The following is a 20,812-nucleotide window of genomic DNA, read 5'->3' as shown; positions in this document are numbered from 1 at the left end:
TTTACTATGAACCACTTTACATTTTCTTGGACTTTGATTTTGTACTATTAGATTTCAAATGAGTGGTCACCAATGCTCCCAGGTTCAGCTGCCTCCTACTCTTCAAGTTTTTGTATTTAGGGATAATTACAGTAAACTCACCTGTGGTTAGGCCCGTTTATACTGTGCCTACCCGTGGTTCAAAACTTATCACTTTGCCCACCTGAGGTGCCTTCCGTTAGGGATCTGTTACCCACCTCTCCGTTTGTCGTTAGAAAAATACATTTTTAAAGAAAAACAAACATAACAAAGATAAAAAAGTTAGGACTTTTTATTGCTTAAGAACTTCTTTGAGAACAAAACACAGGAATAGCACAGATCAAATGCTATTCCTGATTAAAAGTGATTTCATTGAGCATTTGTTTTTTTATTTTTGTTTTTTTTATAGATCTCTCCAACTTTTATTCAAACCAAACCAAACCCAAAAAAAAAAAAATTCCAAATCCCAGAAAACAAATTACCAGAAATATATTTTGTTGTTGATCCTTGTCCTCCATTCCAAATCCATTCTCTGCAACCAGTCTGATAACCGCGATCTTGCGTTCGTGAGATCGCAACTTCGCGATCTCGATCCGTTCGCGAGATCGCGCCGGTGAGATCGCGATCCGTTCACGAGATCGCGCCGGTGAGATCGCGATCCGTTCGCGAGATCGCGCCGTCACGAGATCGCGACGTTGATCGCGAGATCGCGCCGGCGAGATCGCGATCAACGTCGCTTATTTTTTTCTGGGTTGTGGCTTGTGTTTTTCTGGATTTGTGTTTTCCTTCTTCTTTTCCAAATACCAGAAAATATTGGGTTTTCCACGTTTGGGTTCTTTTGTGAATTCTTTTGTGAATAAACCCTTTTGTGAATTCTTTTTTGGGTTCTGTAATTGCTTCCTAATCCACGTTTCAATGGGTTTTCCAAAGTGTGGAGCATGTAATTGGATTGTTAGGAACTATTTGATGAAGTCTTTATTGAAGGAATTGTCCTATACTCCCACCTCTGCGTGATCCTCCTGATTAAAAGGGATTTCATTGAGCATTTGATCTGTGCTATTCCTGTGTTTTGTTCTTATAGAAGTTCTTAAGAAATAAAAACCCTACCTTTTGATCTTTGTTATGTTTGTTTTTTTTTTAAAATGTGTTTTTCTAACGGCAAACGAAGAGGTGGGTAACAGATCCCTAACGGAAGGCACCTCAGGTGGACAAAGTGATAAGTTTTGAACCACGGGTAGGCACAGTGTAAACGGGCCTAACCATAGGTGGGTTTACTGTAATTATCCCTTGTACTTATTTATTTTTAAAATTTCTTGGGAAATGTGGAAGAGTAGAAGTTTTATTGGGCTCACAATAGAGTTGAGTGGGCAGACAAACCACTGTTAAAGCTTCAATTTTTTTACTTTATTTGTCATGGGAAAATACTTGACCATTTATTGTCTCTCTTATCCTTTTTATTTGGTCTAAAAAAACAGTTAATTAGCATATCAAATGAGCTTTAGGTAATTTAGACATAAGCTTGCATAAAAAAAAAAATATATATATATATATATATATTGAGCTCTAATAAAAACACACACACACACACACACACACACACACATATATATATATATACGGTAATTTCGAAACAGTATATCGATATTGATCTGTATTAAAATATTTCATATCTCTCATTAAAAAAACTCAAAATCAATTTATGTTTGCTTAGGAAGTAATATTTCTTATTTGTCTTATGAAAGTTATGATATTAAAAATACATTTAAAAGATAGAGATTTATATTAATTTGGACTATTTTAGTCAATTTTTATTAATTAATTATATATATTTATATTTATATTTGTGGCGGGTCAAATTTGGTTAAGCTAAACTTCAACCTTGCACAATTTAGTTATAGAGATAGGATGCCAATCAACCTTAGTTACCATTTTTTTTTTAAACAAGTTAATCAAATGATATTAGAATGTGTGCTTGGAATATATGTAAATCAAGGAAAATTGAATAAAACAAGTCTTGGATTGATCTAATAAAGCTCCTCAGTTTTAGTCCGAGGTGAAAGTTTACACTTGTTCTTGTATGACAATACTATCGCTCTCTCTTTCTCTCTATTTCTCTTCCTCGCAATCCTTGATCCACTTCTTCGTAGGGATCTCTTTCTTTTATATAGTCATCCAGGTTGTATCCTGGACTTCCACTAGGAGGGTTAAGGCTTATTTCCTCTGATACTTGTCCCATCAGGGCCTTACAAGAAGGTTTCCCTATTAGGTTGTAAGCTGTGATGACATTGTTCAAAGGTCATTCCACCATTAATGCGGCCAGCTTAGTGGGTGTAGAGCATTGAATACGAAGGTGATAAATGTTTTATCTATACTCTTCCTTCATTTGTTAATGACAAACCTTCCACCCTTCCCTTGGAATGTGTCTAGTGGTCTTCAGAACTAGATTTCAGCCCTTCTGAGAATGTATCAGTATCCTCGGCATTCTCGAGCACTCCAATCTCCCTGGGTTTGTGGTTGTGTTATCATATTTGCTCTGAGGACTCTTTGATAGAACTTCTCCCTATCCTCAGTTTCTCATCCTCCCACAATATTTCAATTTTAAATAATTGTTAAATTAATTATGACATCATCACGGTTCAACCAAGGTTCGACCTCGGTCCTATCTTGAAAACCTTAAATCTCTCTCTTTTACGGTTCTTTGAACGATCTGGGTCTGAAAACCATGGACTTGACCCATTAATATTTAAAATATGTATTATATGGTTTTGTTGCTTACTCTCATTGCCCCTCTCCCCCTAATATAAACCCTTAACTTGTTTTCTCATTCCATTTCAATTGCAAATTATTTGTGTTGGTTTGGTACTATACCTAGGTTTGTAAGGTTATAAATTTGTGGTTATTTGTGTTGGATTGGTGCTATGCTCAAGTTTGACTAGCGCAACAAACCAACACAAGTAAGATTATAAATCCTATAAAAAAGGATTATAAATCTTCTGTTCATTTTATTGATAATTTTATAAACATGTTGTTCTAATGTTTAGTTTGTTTAAAAAAAAAAAAGTTGTCCAATTTGTGGGTCCAACTTAATCCAACCTGATTTACGTGGGTTGGGTTGAGTTATTTTGACTCGACCATGGTAGGCCGGATTTCAAAAAAATCATCAATTAGACCCATACCCACTTGTACAACAATTTTCTTGCCGTAAAAAATGTAAACCAAGAAAAAAAAAAGTTGGGAGGACAAACCACTAGGAAGAGTGAGTAATTTCAACAAATTGTCCTAAAATATATATAAAATGGGATTTTTTTTTTTTTTTTTTGAGAATGTATACTATGTGTATGTGAAATAAACAGTGTGAAAAAAAAAAAAATCCCTCTAAGTGATACGAGAAATGGAAGACCAATTTGAGGTCTAGTAAGGTGCGCAATGAAGCTTAAACTAATTTTAACTGGGGTAAATTTTGGATATAGTTCATTCAATACAATATATTAGATTTTTCAAATAAATTCAAATATATAACTGTATTGAATTAATTATCCTTAAAGATAATAATATTATTTTTACTTCATTGTTTATTACAATCATGTGTTTAGAAATATAATAAATAACTATAAAAGAGGAATTGTACTTAAATTTTTCTATTTTGAAGATTAAAATTTTTTTTTAATACTAAAAAAAGTGTTTTGCACTGTTAATAACTATTTCCATTTCTCAAAGTTCAATTCTAGTTCTTACTAGGAAAGTCACCAAAGAAGAGACTAGACCTCATTTGAAATAACTTATGTTGGTGACTTAAACTTTAAATCACCAACATAAGTGTAAAAATGTACTCCCCCCTAGATCGAGGGTTTTACATGGAGTCGCCACTTATTTAATTTAAAAGGAAAAACAAGAAAACCTTTAATGAAAAATACTTCTGTTGTATTAATGTATATGACAATTTACATCAAATTTTGTAACAAAAATTTACAATGGTTTTTGTCCTAGATACAATCTAAGAAAAGTAAATTACATTGCTTCATTTCCTAGTTACATTCTAAAAAAGTAAAATTGTATATACAAGAGCATAGTCTAGAACCCTTGATCTTGGTTCGGAGGCTAATTTTCGAGATGGGAAGGGATTAAGCACCCATCTCGCCCGGTAAAACCGGTCTCCTAGGTTAAGGTGGCCAATGTCATGTCATGTCATGTCAAACAAATACAAAGAATATGTCATATAAATATGTGATTTGCAGGAATTGTAAATAAATATGTGTTAAGGGAATTTGACATAAAGAGAAACAAACAAAAAAAATAAATAAATAAAACATGTTAGATAACAATTTTAATGTAAAAAAAAATGAAGGTAATGGCATGTTCATCCAAGAGATCAATATAAATAAAGAATTCCTAGCCTAGACATGTTCATCTAAGCATGTGAAGGAAAAACAAAATTGTCATGTTATTTGTCATCAACATAATTGCAAAGAGAAACAAATAAAAATAAAACCTTTGAGCATATTTGATCATCCAAGCAATTATGAAGAGAAGTAAAGGAAAAAACCCTAGACATGTTTATCTAGACAAAATCAAAATACTTTGACATGTTTGTTCAAGCATTTAAAAAAAAGTAAAACAACTACCTTGACATGTTCATCTAAGTATTAAAGAGAAAAGTTGTGTTTTAGCCTGGAAGTGCTCATCTAAGCATTCAAAAGAAAATTGTGTATTAGCCTAGAAGTGTTCATCTAAGCATGTAAGAGAAAATTGTGTATCACCTAAAAATGTTCATCTAAGCATGTAAGAGAAAATCAATAAGACATATAGGCATGTTCATCCAAGCATAACACAAAAGAAGTGAATAATGATTTGTAAGCATTTATTCTAGCATGTATAAAGAATTAAAAAAAAAAAAATTTAACTACTTACCAACATAAATTAAAAGGAGAAGTGATCACTTAAAGGGCTAGGGAGAAAGTAAGGAAGTACTAAACTACAACCAAAGTAAGAATAATGGTTGCTCAATAGCTTTTCTTTTCTGCTTTCTTACTAGCTCTCTAGAGGGAATTCGGGGTTCAAAAAATGGAAGAGGTCTTCTCTATTTATGGGGGAAGGGATGGCTTAGCTTTAAAGCTAAGTTATTAGCTTTCTTCTGAAGCAAAGGGAGGAGATAACCTGTTTAAATGAGCTGGGGGCGGGTTTGGTGTTGATCCCCATTCAAATTTTGAAATGAAGCTGCACCTGCTTCGTATTTTGCTCTAATTTTCCGCTTAAAATTCTAATTGATTCAAGATGGGTGTTTTTTGAAAGGAAATTCAATTATCTACAACTTTTTCAGAAATAGAGAAAGCAAAATTTCAATGTTATCCATACCAAAAATGTGTTTCAAATTGCTGCTGAAAATAGTAACGTCTTTTGAGCATTTTTGAATTTTTTCATAGGCTGTATCTGTTTCTTTACCCAATTTATTTTTCAAAAATATTTCTTCTGAAGCAGAGGGAAAGGATAAGTCTATTAGATAGGCTTGAACAGATTTGATGTTGAACTCATTTGAAATTTTGAGAGAAAATTGAAGATAATGTTGAATTTGTGTTATCTTCTGCACCTGTTTCGTATTTTGGCCATAACTTTCTGCTCAAAATTCCAATTGATTCGGGATTGATGTTTTTTGAAAGGAAATTTAATTTTCTACAACTTTTATAGAAATAGAGAAATCCAAATTTCAACTTTTTTCTGACCAAAAATGCGATTCAGGTTACTGCTAAAGATAATGACGTTTTTTGAGCATTTTTCTTTTTCTTTTTTTTTGAATTTTTCATGGATCATATCTCCAGAATTTTTTTAAAAAAGAAAAGAAAAACAGAGCAGATAAGATGCCATAAAGAATAACATTTTCTATCATTTCTTTAAAAAAATGAAATCCAATCAAAAATCAAACTTAATTAATTTCAAATTAATTCTTGTGAGAACCAATCAAAATTAAGTGTTTAGAATAGGATGTGATCAAGCCCATCGTATAGGCGAGCCATGATCATTGAAAGTTGTTTGTATGATAACTTTTGATTAGGTGGCCTGATCAAAACCCATGACATACCATTATGATCGTTAGAGCATCAAGATTTGTTTTGTATCACAAATCTAAAGATCTACCGGATGGTTAAATGCAAGTTGTAAAATTGGGTGTCTACAATAAGTGAGATTTAAAATTTTAAACACAGCAAAATATGCTGGCTCTATTTATAAGTTAATTTGTAATGAAAAAAAAAAAAAAAAAAGCAGATAAAAAAGCAAATAAACTCACTGTGTTGAACTTCAATGCAGATAAATCTCTAGGTCCTCACAGTCATGGGTTTATTGGCCTTCTTTTCAAGCCCTAATAGGCCAATGTGCATTGATGTTTTAAGTTTTGGATGTTTCTTTGTAGCTTTTAAGCTAGTGGGGGAAGACAATGCAACAAATTTTAACTCTATGACTGAAGTTCCAATTCCAACGATAAAAGCGTCTGTTTGGTTGGAAGGGTGGAAAAGGGGAGGATAGAAAAAGGGAAAAGATAGAAAAGAGGGAAGATAGAAGAGATTTAGAGCCCGTTTGGTTTATGAGTTTTCATCACCCAATTTTCAGTTTTCATATTTTCTGAATTTTGTGGGCCCCACACCAATTTTGTTTGTTTGGATCAGTTTCTTAACTTAATTTCCATTACTCAATATTCAAAAAAATGAGTTTGAGTTATGAAAACTGAAATTTTTTATTTTTATTTTTATTTTTTTTATTTTTTTTTTATGTTTTCAGTTTTTGAGAATTGAGTTTTAGTGGCATTTTTGTAAAATTAAGCAAATAATGGGACCCACCCGTATGACTTGTCCTATCACATAACGTCTCTCTCTAAAAATCAGTTTCGCATTCTCACTCCAACCCGTTCTTCTCTCTATCTCTTCTCCTTCTTCATTTTTCTTTTTCCTTTTACCCAGAGCTCTCTCTTCTCATTGAACCTTCATTACTCCTCCACAAGTCACCACCACCACACTAGTCGTCGCCATCATGAGCAACCACTACGAGCCACTGTGAGATTGGTTAAAGCTCAGCCCAAATCGGACCTTTGTTTTTTCTCTCTGTCTCTCTTTCCTCCCTTTGCTAGATTGATTTCTCTCTCAATCGTTTTTTTCTCTCATCCCTTTTGCCAGATTGGTTCATCTCGGTGTCGAATTTCGTGATTTGGGTCTCTGATCTAAGGATTTTGAGTTTGGGTTTGCTATGTTTGTGGTTTGGGTTTCCTGTGCATTTGTGTGTTGGTGGGTTTGGATTTTTGGTTGTGGTTGGTGAGGCTTAGGCAATGGTAGAGGTTGCTTGTACATTGTTTGGATTTTTTGTGGAAGGTTGTGATTGTGTTTGAGGGTTATTGGTGGGTTTAGATTTACGGTTGTGGTTATGGGTTTCCTATGCATTCTTTGGGATTTTTTGTGTGGTTGTTGGTGGTGTTGATGGTAGTGGAATTTGGGTTTGCCGTTGGTGGTGGTGATGAAACTGAGTTTGGGTGTGGGTTTCATGTTCTTCGTGTAGAGTCACGCAAGTAAGGGAAGAGGACAGTTGAAAATGACTAATCGATGGGCTCCACCATTTTGGCAAAAGGTAGACTTAAAAGTTGAGATATGTGACTGGGTTTTGTTATCAAACAAAAATTTTGGAGTTTTTGAATGATAGTGGGTTTTAAGTTATGAGTTATGGGTTTTGAGTTTGAGTTATGAGTTATGAAAACTAAGTCATATCTAAACTAAACGGGCTCTTAGTTTTCTCTCATTTATGTTTAGTTGGGAGGATGAAAAAGTGAAAAGATGGAAAACTCATTTGTTTGGTTGAGAAGAAAAATGAGTTAATGGAAAACAAAGTTGGTATAGATTTACAATTATATCCCTATTAATAAAACAAAAAGTAGCATTATTTTTATTAAAAAAAAATTATATGGACACTTCACTTTACAATCGTAAAAAATGTCAATAAACTATGATGATAAAGAGTAAAATACATTGCAAAGAAGATTAAATAGAAGATAAGAATAGTGGCTGACGTTTCTTAAAAAAAAAACAAAATTCAAATAAGGAGTAGTGATTGGCTAAAATTAAACCATAACCACATAAAATAAAACCAAAACATATCTTTAATTAATATGTATCCAGGCACATCAAAATCTAGATTCAATGACTAGCACTCTTTCGTTCTTAGCTAGAAACTGGCGGAGAACGAAAGGCAAAGAAAGAAGAACCAAAGGCAATGAAAAAAAAAAGCTCAGGCAAAGAATGAATGAAGAAGGAGAAGATTCTGTTTTGATGAGAGAAAAAGTAAGCATACAAAGCAGGTGTTGGTAACTAAGGATGAAATGGTAATTTCCGGTTCATTCTCAGTTCTCTTCCCAATTTTCTTTCCGATTTGGAGTCATCTTATTTTGGTGGGCCCGAGTGAAAATACTTGGGCCCCACCAAATTATTTTCCTTTCCTCCTTCAAATCAAACACCCACTAAAATATTTTCTCGCCACTTTTTTTTTTTTTTCATCATTTCTATTTCATCTCCAACCAAACATATCCTAAATGAATAAATGGTGAGTTCTAGACTTTCGGTCTATTTCTTGTTGTAATTAGGGGTGGCAAATGGGCGGGTTGGGTCATAAATGGGTTGGGTCATAAATGGGTTGGGTGTGTAATTATCCATTTATCCATTTATGACCAATTTATATATAAATTAATTATCCATTACCCGTCCAACCCATTTAATTAGTAACCCGCCCATTTAATCCAATATAACCCAAATACCTCCAAAACTAGTTGAATACCCTATTAACTTCCAAAATTACCAAAATACCCTTAAATACCTAAAATGACCCAAATACCCCTACACTTTCAAAATTACCAATATACCCTTGGACATCCAAAATTACCAAAATACCCCTAGAATGATAAATATACAAGTTTTCTCATTTGTCAAATTAGTTAGCCAAAAAACAAAGCATGATGTTGTGAATTTTTGAGTGCTAGCCGGTTCTTTTGGGTGCTCCGTGGTCTATAGCTTGATTGGTGTATCTTCTCGTTGTTTTGGTGCAATAAAGTAAAATGTCATTTGGTATAAAAAAGGATACACCCCAAAATTAACTTGATAAATATGAAAAGGAGTGAATGTAAATACATTTCACAAGACCGGTCAGTCTCCAAATGTCATCTAGTGAGCACAAGATATTGATGCCTGTCCTGTGAGAAAATTGGATGTATATTTTACCTGAAACGGTCCCAGAATTTAATTTGCATTAGGGAAAAATATTTTTTTCCCAAATTGGACCCATATAAAGGGAATTATTTCAATAAAGTAATTTCTATATTTGCACATAAAACTAAAAGCACGAAGACAAGAAATGGATAAATTTTAGGCAAGCAAAATATGCTACTACAAATAACTTGAACCAATTCTATTTACTTCAGCAGCACATTGGCCTTAACTTCAGTTATTGATCAATAGATTAATAGGTAGCTTACACAATGCCCAGAAAAAGAAAAAAGAATTGCGTATAGATGCTGACAGTCTATGGCTTTAAGAAATAAATCATCGTAGAAAAAAGGAAATAAAAATTAATAATTTAAACATAACTTACTGCCACAAATGAATCTTTATCAGAAGAGTACTTTGACATCCACAATGAAAGCCACTTAAAATTTGAAGCCAAAGATGGTTGCACCTAAACAACTCCAAAATTGGCTGTCATGTGCTTTAAAGAATCAAATGTGGAGGAACCCAGGATTTCATCAAATATAGTTTTAGTACAAATAAGGCAAATGGAAGAGAAACTAATCAGCAAAGAACATAATTCAAGTATAAAACCATTGGTGCTCAACAATTTCGTCATGAATTTCCTTAAATGAAATTATCTTATACATCCTCTGCTTCTCACTATCATCAAAAATAAATGTTTTCTCATTACTCAAAAAGTCCCAAGTCCCAACCCACACAACTAAAAAAAAACTGGAAGAAATGATAAGAATTATGAAAAGTATTCTTCTACCAAAATAGAATCTGAAAGTCCAAAGTATTAAAAATTTAAAACCCATGTCTTACATCTAAAGCTCATTTAAATAAGAATCCTAGCAGGAAACCAGAGAAAGTTATCAGCAAATGAGTTACAAAAATAGGTTTGGCCTTGATGCCTTATATGTGGTCTTGAGCTTCCTTGAGGGTGGTCGAATTTTCTTGTAAACCAGATGGAACTTGATTTTGGAAGTGTGGAACTGCTTAGAGCTCTCCCTCTTGCAAAGTTTAGTGGGTATGGTGGCTGTTTTGATGATTTGAATGCATGGGAACCAAAAATACAACATATCATCAGGCATTTAATTAGAAATATATTAAAAACAACAAATAGTCCAGAAAAAAAATACTTGGCATTTAATTAAAACTAATTGAGCTGGAATTATTAAAATTACCTAAACCTCATCATTATATGTAACTTGTCCAGAAATGCATAAGTGTTCAAAATCCTCCACAAGGTGCTCGTCATCATGATCAGGTATAACTAACAAAGTAAAAAACTAGTAAGTAAATAACAAAAGGGAGAATGCATAATTTAATAAAAATTGCAAGTATATGAAAAAGATATTTACCCTGCCCAGTAAACAACCAGCTACAGGAACATAACAAAGCCTCTGCACTTTGTGGCAATAGACAATCAAAATGAAAATTTCTACAAATATATATTTCAAATCAACCAAAATCACAAAAGGCAGAAACATAGGTGACAATTTGAACAGAACCCAAAAGGTAAAAGTGGATAGATGCAAATCATCAAACACCCAGAAAAGAAAAAAGACATTAACTTAGAACTCAAAACCCAATTGAGAGAGGGGTCTTAATCTTACCTTGAAAATCTTAACGAGTCCAAAGCCACCTTCACCGAGCTTGTGAGTTTGTCTACACTAACAGAACAAAGTAAACTATTACTAGTGGTTTTTTTTTTCAATCATTATACAAACAATCAGTTTAGAATGCTAGAGTAAAAGTACTACCTGCACAACTAGTTGCTAGCTTATAACCCAAATCCCATTTCTCCATTTCAGTTCGACACAAACAAAGAGAGCATTATCTTCTGCCAAGCATTTCATCAAACACGTAATTTACATTTCAAACCCACAAACAAAAACAGAAAATAAAGACAAACCCACAAACAAACAAAAAAATCAAATGAAGAAGAAGAAGAGTTGAGAGCCCATTTCTCCATTTCAATTCGACACAAACAAAGAGAGCATTATCTTCTGCCAAGCATTTCATCAAACACGTAATTTATATTTCAAACCCACAAACAAAAACAGAAAATAAAGACAAACCCACAAACAAACAAAAAAATCAAATGAAGAAGAAGAAGAGTTGAGAGAGAGACAAACCTGAACGGTCAATAAGGTCAGTTACCGATGAATGATTCAACGGCCATCGCAGTATTGTGTTCCGATTGCGAATCGGAGATCAGGGATTGAATCGGGAAGCTTCAACGGCCACTGAGCACAGCAAATGCCAAAATCCACTCAATAAGGTCAGTTACCGATGAATGATTCAACGGCCACCGCAGTATTGTGTTCCGATTGCAAATTGGAGATCAGGGATTGAATCGGGAAGCTTCAGACAGAGAAACAGCTGTACACGCAACGCAACGCAAGAGAGAGAGAGATAAGGAATATAATTTTTTTTTTTTTTTTGTAATTACTTTTGTTTGGTTGCTGAGAAAATTTGAGGGAAAGTGTTTAGGAGAGTGAGAGTGAGAGGGCTGAATGTTTTGGGTTTGAAAATCTCAGGGAAAGGGAATGTGTTTAACGTTATATTGTTTAGTGGGTAATATGTGGGTTTATTTAATTTTAAAATTTAAATGGGTTTAGTGGGTATAGTAGATTTATCCACTTAGACCCATTTAATTAAATAACCAATTGGGCCCTTATCCATTTAACCCAAATATTTAAATGGGTTGGGTTCAGACTTATCCAAATAGGGTGGATAATGGGCGGGTTTATGGATATGGATAATTTTTGCCACCCCTAGTTGTAATATTGTGTACAAATGCTTGATCAAGCTTCTTACTTAGGGATGGCCATGGATAGGGTATGGATCGAGCATACCCATATCCTACCCGAAATGTTTACCCATGAATACCTGGATACCTGTACCCATTATTATCCATACCCAATTCTTACTTGGATTTATTATCCATGGATATCCATGCCCTACCCAAAACCCATTTAATTTTTTTCTTTCTAAAATTCAAAAACATTTTAACTTAAAAACTAACCAGTAAATTTATCTTAAAAAAAAAAAAAAAAAAAAAAAAACTGATCAATAACTTTGAAATCAGACATATCTACTTCTTTTTTTTCCTTCTTTTTTTTTTTTTTTTTTTTTTTTTTAATGATAGATAGAAATTTTATTAGATAAAATTTTATTATACACTCTTTGATACATGCTCACAAAGCCTCACAAACACAAAGCACAGTTGTTCACATGTACCCAGTAGCTTACCCTCTATCATGCCTGTGCTGTTCATGCGCTCACACGCCACCACAGCCACGATTCTTGGCAGATCCGTGAAGCCTTTAACCTCTGCAACATCAATTCATATGAAGTGTTTGGCTCGAGTTTAGAGAGAGAAAGGATAAGAGGTTGGGAACCACCATCTTGGTGGTGGCGATTGGGCTTCACGACAGAGCTAGTAGGTTGTGCCTCGTTTAGATTGAGGAGAGGTTGAGATTGATCCGAACGAGAGAGGCTTCGGCCAAGGTCGTCTGAGATAGAGGGAATGTTCAGATTTGAGGATTACAAAGAGATTTCGAGGTTGAGAGAGTTTATTCGGAGATGAAGAAGACCACCGTAGTGGTGGTGCTGGTGATCGGAGTGATGAGTTCAAGGTACTTGGCCATGGTGGCTCGGGTGAGAGAAAGAGAGAGAGTGACGGTGAGGATGGAGGCTCAAGTGAGAGAGAGAGAGTGAAAGTGAGAGAGTTCAGGTTTTTTTTTAATATATGGGTCGGGTATGGATATTATCCATACCCTACCCGAACTATTCGGGTAATATCCATGCCTTACCCGATTAGGTTCTACCCATGAAGAACTGGGTATTACCCAAAACATCTGGATCGGGTAGGGTAGGATATCCATTACCTAATGGGTATGGCCATCCTTATTCTTACTAATAAAGCCAACTACGCATTCCTGATTTTATTAGTCATAATCAAACTACCTCTATTCATGGGTGGAATAGAGGTGAAACTATTTTCTTAACTTAAGAGATGGTAAAAAATTGACATAGGAGTTCTAGTTAGCCAAGCTGGTTTATGTTGGGGCATTTTAATATTATTTAATTAAAATGAATTTATATGACAATATAAATGTAAATATATGAGAGTTAATATGAAAGATAAGGAGTTAATGAAATGTTTAATCCCACCTTGAAAATGAGAAAGACTCTTTTATTCTTTTTAATTGGGGTGATTAATGGGTTGACGTGTGTATTGATTCAGATATTGGCTAGATACGTACGCAAGGGGAGGTGAAGTGAGGAGGCTATCTGTTTGGTCATTTTCATTCTTTAGAAGCTTTTTATCTCATCTATTAATTGTGTAACTCCAGCCCATCAGCATTATATCTAGCAATTAATCTTGTAACACCCACTACATTGGAATTATTACCTAATTAATTAGAATTAATCTGGGAGGGATTCTTGGTAAGGAAGGGTGTTCTTTCTAATGAAGTTTTGAGTTTCAACACTTTGTGAAGAAGTTGTTTTAGCCATACGACATTTGTTGGACTGTTATATCTTGTGGGAGACAAGTGACACGCCTCAGTTCAAATAGTGTTGTAGGGACACAATTTACAGCCCAAGCCTAAAATGTATGGGATCTTGGCCCAATGAGTCCAATACAAAAAATTTGTAGAGAGTAGGTCGAAGAACTAGGCCCTAATGAATTTGACAATGGCTAGTATGGGTATGGAAGATGATCAAGCAAGATCAAAGAAAGTAAAGCTGAACGACTTCATCGTCCGAGGAGGTCAAACTTATATAAATTGGTTACAATTTAATACAGGAACAATTTAGATTGCTACAGTGTTCTCTCTCTATTTTTCCGATTCCCTAGATATGGAGGATCTCTCACTTTATATAGCTCCCTTGGGATCATCTTGATCCTAAACTTGTTGATTGTCTGAGCCCTTACTTGAGTACCTGTCTCATCAGACACCTTCTTTGTCTTTCTCTGTGTTGTGATAGCCAATGCAGTACTGTTTAGAGGTCTTCTCCACATAAATGCGGTCAGAAAAGCAGCTGCAGTGCATTTAATGCGGTGGTAGCAACTTTTTCTTAGATTTTTTGGGTTTCCTTCTTTCTTGTATGTTCTTGAGGCATGTCTCTATCAATGGGGCCTTCTAGAAGATCATTCTAATCACTGGAATAGATACTTGAGCTGCATTCATCGTATTCGAGGAGGAGTTCCTCCTGGATCACCCTCCATTCGTTTCCTACTTATGAGACTTCAAATGGGAACCCTTAACAACTATTTGTTCCTCCTCGGACTTATCAATGTCCTCGGACAAAGCCCAAGGCCCAATATATGATCTTGGGCCTTTATCCCTACAATAGCCCCTCAAAATTCTGGTTTTTCCCTCTCATCCGAGGAGAAAAAGTGGTGTTTTGATTTTTAAGAGATAAGACCAACTGATTCCTTGATTCACACGTGCGGGAGTGCAGTTTTATGCGCCTCATAATTGCTACTGACGCTTCGTAGCCCACGAGGCTTTATTAATTACTCTAGGCGGCTTTATGTTCCCCGTATCCAGTGGTGAGGCGCCAATCCAATGGCTGAAATTTTTCCTAGAATTTTGAGCGGGAGTATTCCCACTTATTTTCTCCCTTTATATAAAGCCTTGAGGGCACTCATTTTCTTCTTTACTTCATAAATCTTCAAGTGTTCCAGAGAATCCCAGCGCCCCAACCCACAAAATATTCTAAGTTCCTAAGACTTTATAACTTTGTTCTTAAGAAGTTTTACGAAAGACCATTTCTAAAGGTTCAAGATTAATACACTTACTTTCGTAAGTTTCTGTCTCTTTACATTCTTCTTCTCCTCCTCGGCCAACCCCTTGGCCTTCTTTCTCTTCAAAAAAAAATTCTTTCGTATCTTCTTAGTCTGTTTAAATGGGTAGATTTAAACATTTAGTTGACTCTCTGGCTGGCATGGAGGGCTTTAGGGCCAAATATCAAATCCCACAGGGAGTAACCCCTGTCATATTGTGCTCCAGACCAAATTCATACCAATAGAGAGGTGGGTGAAGTTGTCGTTCCTATAATCACTTTCATAGAGGGAGGAATGACGCGTCCCATGGGTAGGATAACTAGGGACTACCTGATTAACCACAGACTGACCCCCCATCAATGCGGCCCAAACCTATTTAGGGTTTTGGGCTGCGTAGATGCTCTCAACAAGCAGATGGGTTTAAGGCTCACATGGCATGATGTGGTTCACATGTATGAGCAGATGGGTTTAGGGCGTGGGATACTATCAAGTCCCGATCCGAGGTCATCAGGCCGATATCTTATCTCCCCAAATCTAATAAGGGCATAAAGGATGACTACCTGATTGTCTTCAGGGAGTGGAACAACGGTTTTCGTTGCCCAACTCGAATGGGAGAGCCAGGTGGGGTACCTCTAGGATCAGTCCTTTTGGCAGGGGATTTTAGCTCTCTTAATTTTTTTCTTTTTAGCAAAATTTTTCTTTCTTTTTTTTTTTTTTAAATTTTTTTTTAAACCCTGCCTTAACATTTCGTCTTCTCAGATAATAGTCTCAATTGATTTAACCGTAATCTCCTTCTCAAACACTTTTTGCAGATAAAAACCACGTCGCCCCGAGACTAAGTCTTGTCAACGTACCAAGTCTCAACAAGTTCCTGAGGTCTGAAGTATTTATAAGTGAAGACGGACAATTAAAAACTGCTCATCTGATTTTAGATTACAAGCCTTTGTCTCGTCAATTCTAGGACGCGAGGCAAGTGATAAGAGTTGGTGACTCTAGGCTGAATCGCATAGACGTATCCAAGCCAGGGTTTTTGGCTCGGAGAGATCTCCCACCCATTGAATTGCTTGTTCAACGTGCTCCTCCTCAGGCGCTCCTTCTCGGCATACCCTTGATGCTGAGATCGATTAGTTCCGCTTCAAGGAGGAAGGAGCACCAGAAAGACCTGTAGAGCTCTCGGATTCTAAACACGAGTCCGACAGATTCTCTACAGCTCATCCTCTGAAGCTAATTGTCGCTCGGGTTTACACTAGCTCAGAAATCGAAGAAGAAGGAATGGATTTGAAGCCCAAGTCCGGCTTAAAGGGGTTGTTGGTAAACATGAACAATGCGTCCACGTCAAAGGAAGTTCCTAAGACCCAAGTTCCTCCAAGTCTCCCTCTTCCTCTTCCTCCTACACCTACAGACCTCAGACTGAAGGCCATTCCCAACTTGAGGAAGAAAAGGCCAGTTGAAGACTTGGAAGAAGGCGAGGTGACACCTTAAAAGGGGGCCAAGTAACAAAGGAAGGGCAAGGATCCCCATGACAAAAGGGCCAAATTGGTGGAGAGCCATGATGAAGCTGAAGTACGCCGAGGGCAGTGCTCATGGGCCCCTCTGCTAGAGGTGGATGGTACTCCTATTCCTTGGGATGCCACGATTTGGGAGTCCCAAAGGGGGTACGCCACCGTCCTCGCCGAGGCTCTAGAGTAACCTCTATTTCTCCCCCGGGATATGGAGGGCCTTAGGCGTACCAGGCAACCCGACCTCTTTATGCCATTGAAGAAGGACCTTGCTATGGTAAGTCAGTCAACACTTTTATGAGTTTAACGCAAGGATTCTTATTTATTCTTATGCATATATTTGATCATTCTGCTATTGACATGTAGCTTACTCAGTAGGTTTACGTGGTCGAGGAATGGGTCAGGAATGCTTGTGACGAAGTCAAAGTTGAGGCCCACTCCCGTATTGAAGTTGAGAAGGCCCTCGAGGCCCTTAAGGAAGAACATGCCCAACTATCTAAAAAATTAAAGGAGGCGGACAAGGCTCACTTAAGCGCCGAGGCGGGCCTAAAAACCACAGAGAGGCAAATAGAGGATCAGCGCCAGAAACTGCATGTAATTGAGATAAACCTGGCCATCGAAAAGCAAAATGTTTTAGATCTTAAAACTGAGCTACAGAAAGCTAAAGATGCTACTCGGGTGGCTAGGGAAGCCGCTGAGGCCACGATGGCTGCATTCTATGAATGTGGGGTGCTAGACATGGAGGCTCGCCTGGCAAAGGAGGTGGCTGTAGTGTGCAGGGACTACTGCACCAAGTCCTGGGGAGTAGCAATGGATCGGGCAGGAGTCCCTGCAGACTCCAAGCTGAGGATAGCTGAGAGTATCTTCTTCCTAGAGGATATTCGAGAAATTCTAAGTACGGTTCCTCCTTCTAAGCAACTCCCTACCACCTAAGCTTCCCATCCCGAAGCTGAAATCTCTAAAGGGGTTGGAGTGGGTGAGGAGGCTCAGCCTCTAGTGAAGCCCAACCCCTCTGAGGAAGCCTTTACAATTAGGGATGTTGTCTCCCAAGCCAAGGATGCAGAGGCTAAGTCTAAAACTGGTGATGTCCACTCCGAGGTTGCTGATCCCTAGGAAGACCCCCCCTAAGCCAAGGCCTAGGATCCCAGATATAGGGTTTTCTTTTGTAGTAGTTTTGTTGTTGTTGTTGTTGTTGTTGTTTTTTAATTTTATTTATTTATTTTTTAACTTTTTGTAATGGTGTTCTGCCTTCTGACAATGTATTCCTTCTTCTGTTTAATGAAAAACTTTTTTTTTTCTCTCGTACCTTTACTTTTATGTGCTTCGTAACTTATGACTGTCATAAATAGTATCGAACTGTGGCTGTGCTAACTTTAATAAAAACTGGAAATAACTGTGTATTAGTAACAAAAAGGTTTACCCTATGCTTGCACTGTGAAATGATTCAACACTTGTATAAATAATCAAGGTCCTTAACTTACTCAAAGACATCAATCCGATGAGTTGTGCATAATCTTGGATCTATTTTGACACTTAGCGAGGGTCAGATATTGAATGTTACTTTCATCCAAGTATGTGGCCCAAGAGACCTAGCATAACTTAGGATCCGTCTAACACTTATAAAGATGCCCTTGAGTGTTAATTTTACCAAAGCATCTGGTCCGAGGACTCAGGCATGACTAAGATTTTGTTTAAACACTTAGATAGATGTCATAGTGTGTTAATTTCCCCAAAACATGTGGTTCGAAGACCTAGGCATGACTAAGGTTCTGTTTAAACACTTAGACAGATGTCATAGTGTGTTAATTTCCTCAAAGCATTTGGTTCGAGGACCCAGGCATGACTAAGGTTCTGTTTAAACACTTAGATAGATGTCATAGTGTGTTAATTTCCCTAAAGCATCTGGTCCGAGGACCTAGGCATGACTAAGGCTCTGTTTAAACACTTATAAAGATGCCATTGAGTATTAATTTCACTTAAGTATGTGGTCTGAGAGGCCTAACATAACTTAGGCCTAACATAACTTAGGATCTGTTTAACACTTATAAAGAAGAACAAATAATGGGAAGTGTAATTCCTTTATACAACAAATGAACATATTGATAAAATAAAATTTCATTAATAATAATACATTTTCAGGTTGTTTACATTCCAAGGGCGCCGTATTACATTTTCATCTAAGTCTTCTAAAAAATATGCTCCTATACCAACCACCGAGGTGATGCGATATGGTCCTTTCCAATTGGGCCCTAGCTTTCCCCATGCTGGGTTCTTTGCATTACCCAGAATTTTTCTCAATACCAAGTCACTAGGCATTAATGGCCTCAGCTTTACGTTGGCATCATAACCTTGCTTGAGTTTGTGTTAGTAGTATGCCAACTGAACCATTGCACTTTCTCTTTTTTCTTCAATAAAATCTAAGCTCTTCTCTAGCAACTCATTGTTACTGCTCGGACTGAATGAGCTAGTCTTTAGCGCTGGGAAACCAGTTTCTAAAGGAATGACAGCCTCTGCTCCAAAAGTCATTGAATAGGGGGTCTCCCCTGTTCACCTTCGAGGTGTGGTTCGATATGTCCACAAGACTTGTGACAGTTCTTCCACCCATTTTCCTTTCGCATCATCCAACCTCTTCTTGAGTCCATTCACTATGACCTTATTAACAACCTTGGTTTGTCCATTCCCTTGGGGATAAGCTGGTGTAGAATATCTGATCGTAATTCCCAAATCATAGCAGTATTTTCTGAAAGATTTGCTATCAAACTAAAGGCCATTGTCCGAGATGAGGATGCGAGGGACCCCGAACTGAGTAACAATGTTTGTCCAGAAAAATTTCTTGGTGTCCACGTCTCTGATATTCGCCAAGGGCTTAGTTTCGACCCATTTAGTAAAGTAGTTTGTGCCGACCAGCAAGTACCTCTTGTTCCCTGCGACCTTGGGGAATGGACCGATGATATCTAAGCCCCACTGAGCAAAAGGCCAAGGGCTAGATGAGGGGTTAAGGCTCCTCCTGGTTAATGTATATTTGGTGCAAATCTTTGGCATTGATACACTTCCTCACATATTCTTGCACTCCTTTCTACATATTTAGCCACCAATAGCCCTGAGTGATGGCTCTGTGAGATAAAGATCTGCCTTCTGTGTGGCTTCCACAAATTCCTTCATGTAATTCCTCAACGAGCAGCTCTAGTGCCTTAGGGTGAACGCAGAGTAGATACGGCCCAGAAAAAGAGCGCTTGTATAGTTTTTGGTCCTCAGATAGCCAGAAACGAGGCGCCTTTCTCTGTATTTTGTCAGCTTCTATTTTATCCTCCGACAAGATGTCCTCTCTCAGAAATAATACTATAGGGTCCATCCAACTAGGCCCTACTCTGGCTTGGTGAACATGAACCACCTTTCCCTTTATCTTTGTGAGTTTTCACAAGTCTTATATAAGGATAACCCGAGGTAGGATTTGCGCTGAGGAGGTTGCAAGCGTGGCTAAGGAATTGGCATGTGTATTTCCACTTCTGGGGACATGCAGTAGGCTGAAGGATTCAAATCCTGATTGCAAATGCCTAACTTGACTTAAATACCCTTGCATCCTCTCATCTTTTGCCCCTAGTTTGCCCTTCACCTGGCCGACAACTAGTCTAGAGTCCGAGAACATCTTTACTGACTTTCCTCCCATTCTTTGAACCATCGACATTCCCTCTAGCAAAACTTCATATTCAACTCATTATTTGTGGCTGAAAAGCCCAATCTTAATGATTTCTCAATGGTGAGCTTTTCAAGGGAGATTAGAACTAGCCCCACTCCAGAACCCCTTTGATTTGCTGCACCATCAACATATACCTTCCAAAATAAAGGTTCTTGCAGGGAGATTGTACCGACCGATTTTCCATCCATGTTCTGTGTCGCTACTACTTCTTCTGATGGGGGTTCAGCAAACTCAGCCACCAGATCCACAAGGACCTGGCCTTTGACAGAGGTATAAGGCATGTATTTGATGTCAAAAACCTCTAGAAATGTGCCCCATTTAGTAATCCTTCCCGTGTAATCAGCACTTCGAAGTATGGCCTTGAGTGGAAGCTGAGTCAGGACGACAACTGTATGTGCTTGGAAGTAATGGGGGAGCTTTCGTGTACCATGCACCACTGCCAGGATGGCTTTTTCCAGTGGTAAGTAATGAACCTCAGCCTCATGTAGTGACTTACTCACGTAGTAAACTGGCTGTTGTATGCCACTGTCAACTCGTATTAACA

Source organism: Quercus lobata, chromosome 11, assembly GCF_001633185.2.
Source record: "Quercus lobata isolate SW786 chromosome 11, ValleyOak3.0 Primary Assembly, whole genome shotgun sequence".
NCBI classification, from domain to species: domain Eukaryota; kingdom Viridiplantae; phylum Streptophyta; class Magnoliopsida; order Fagales; family Fagaceae; genus Quercus; species Quercus lobata.
Note: the sequence above shows the minus strand (reverse complement) of the source record.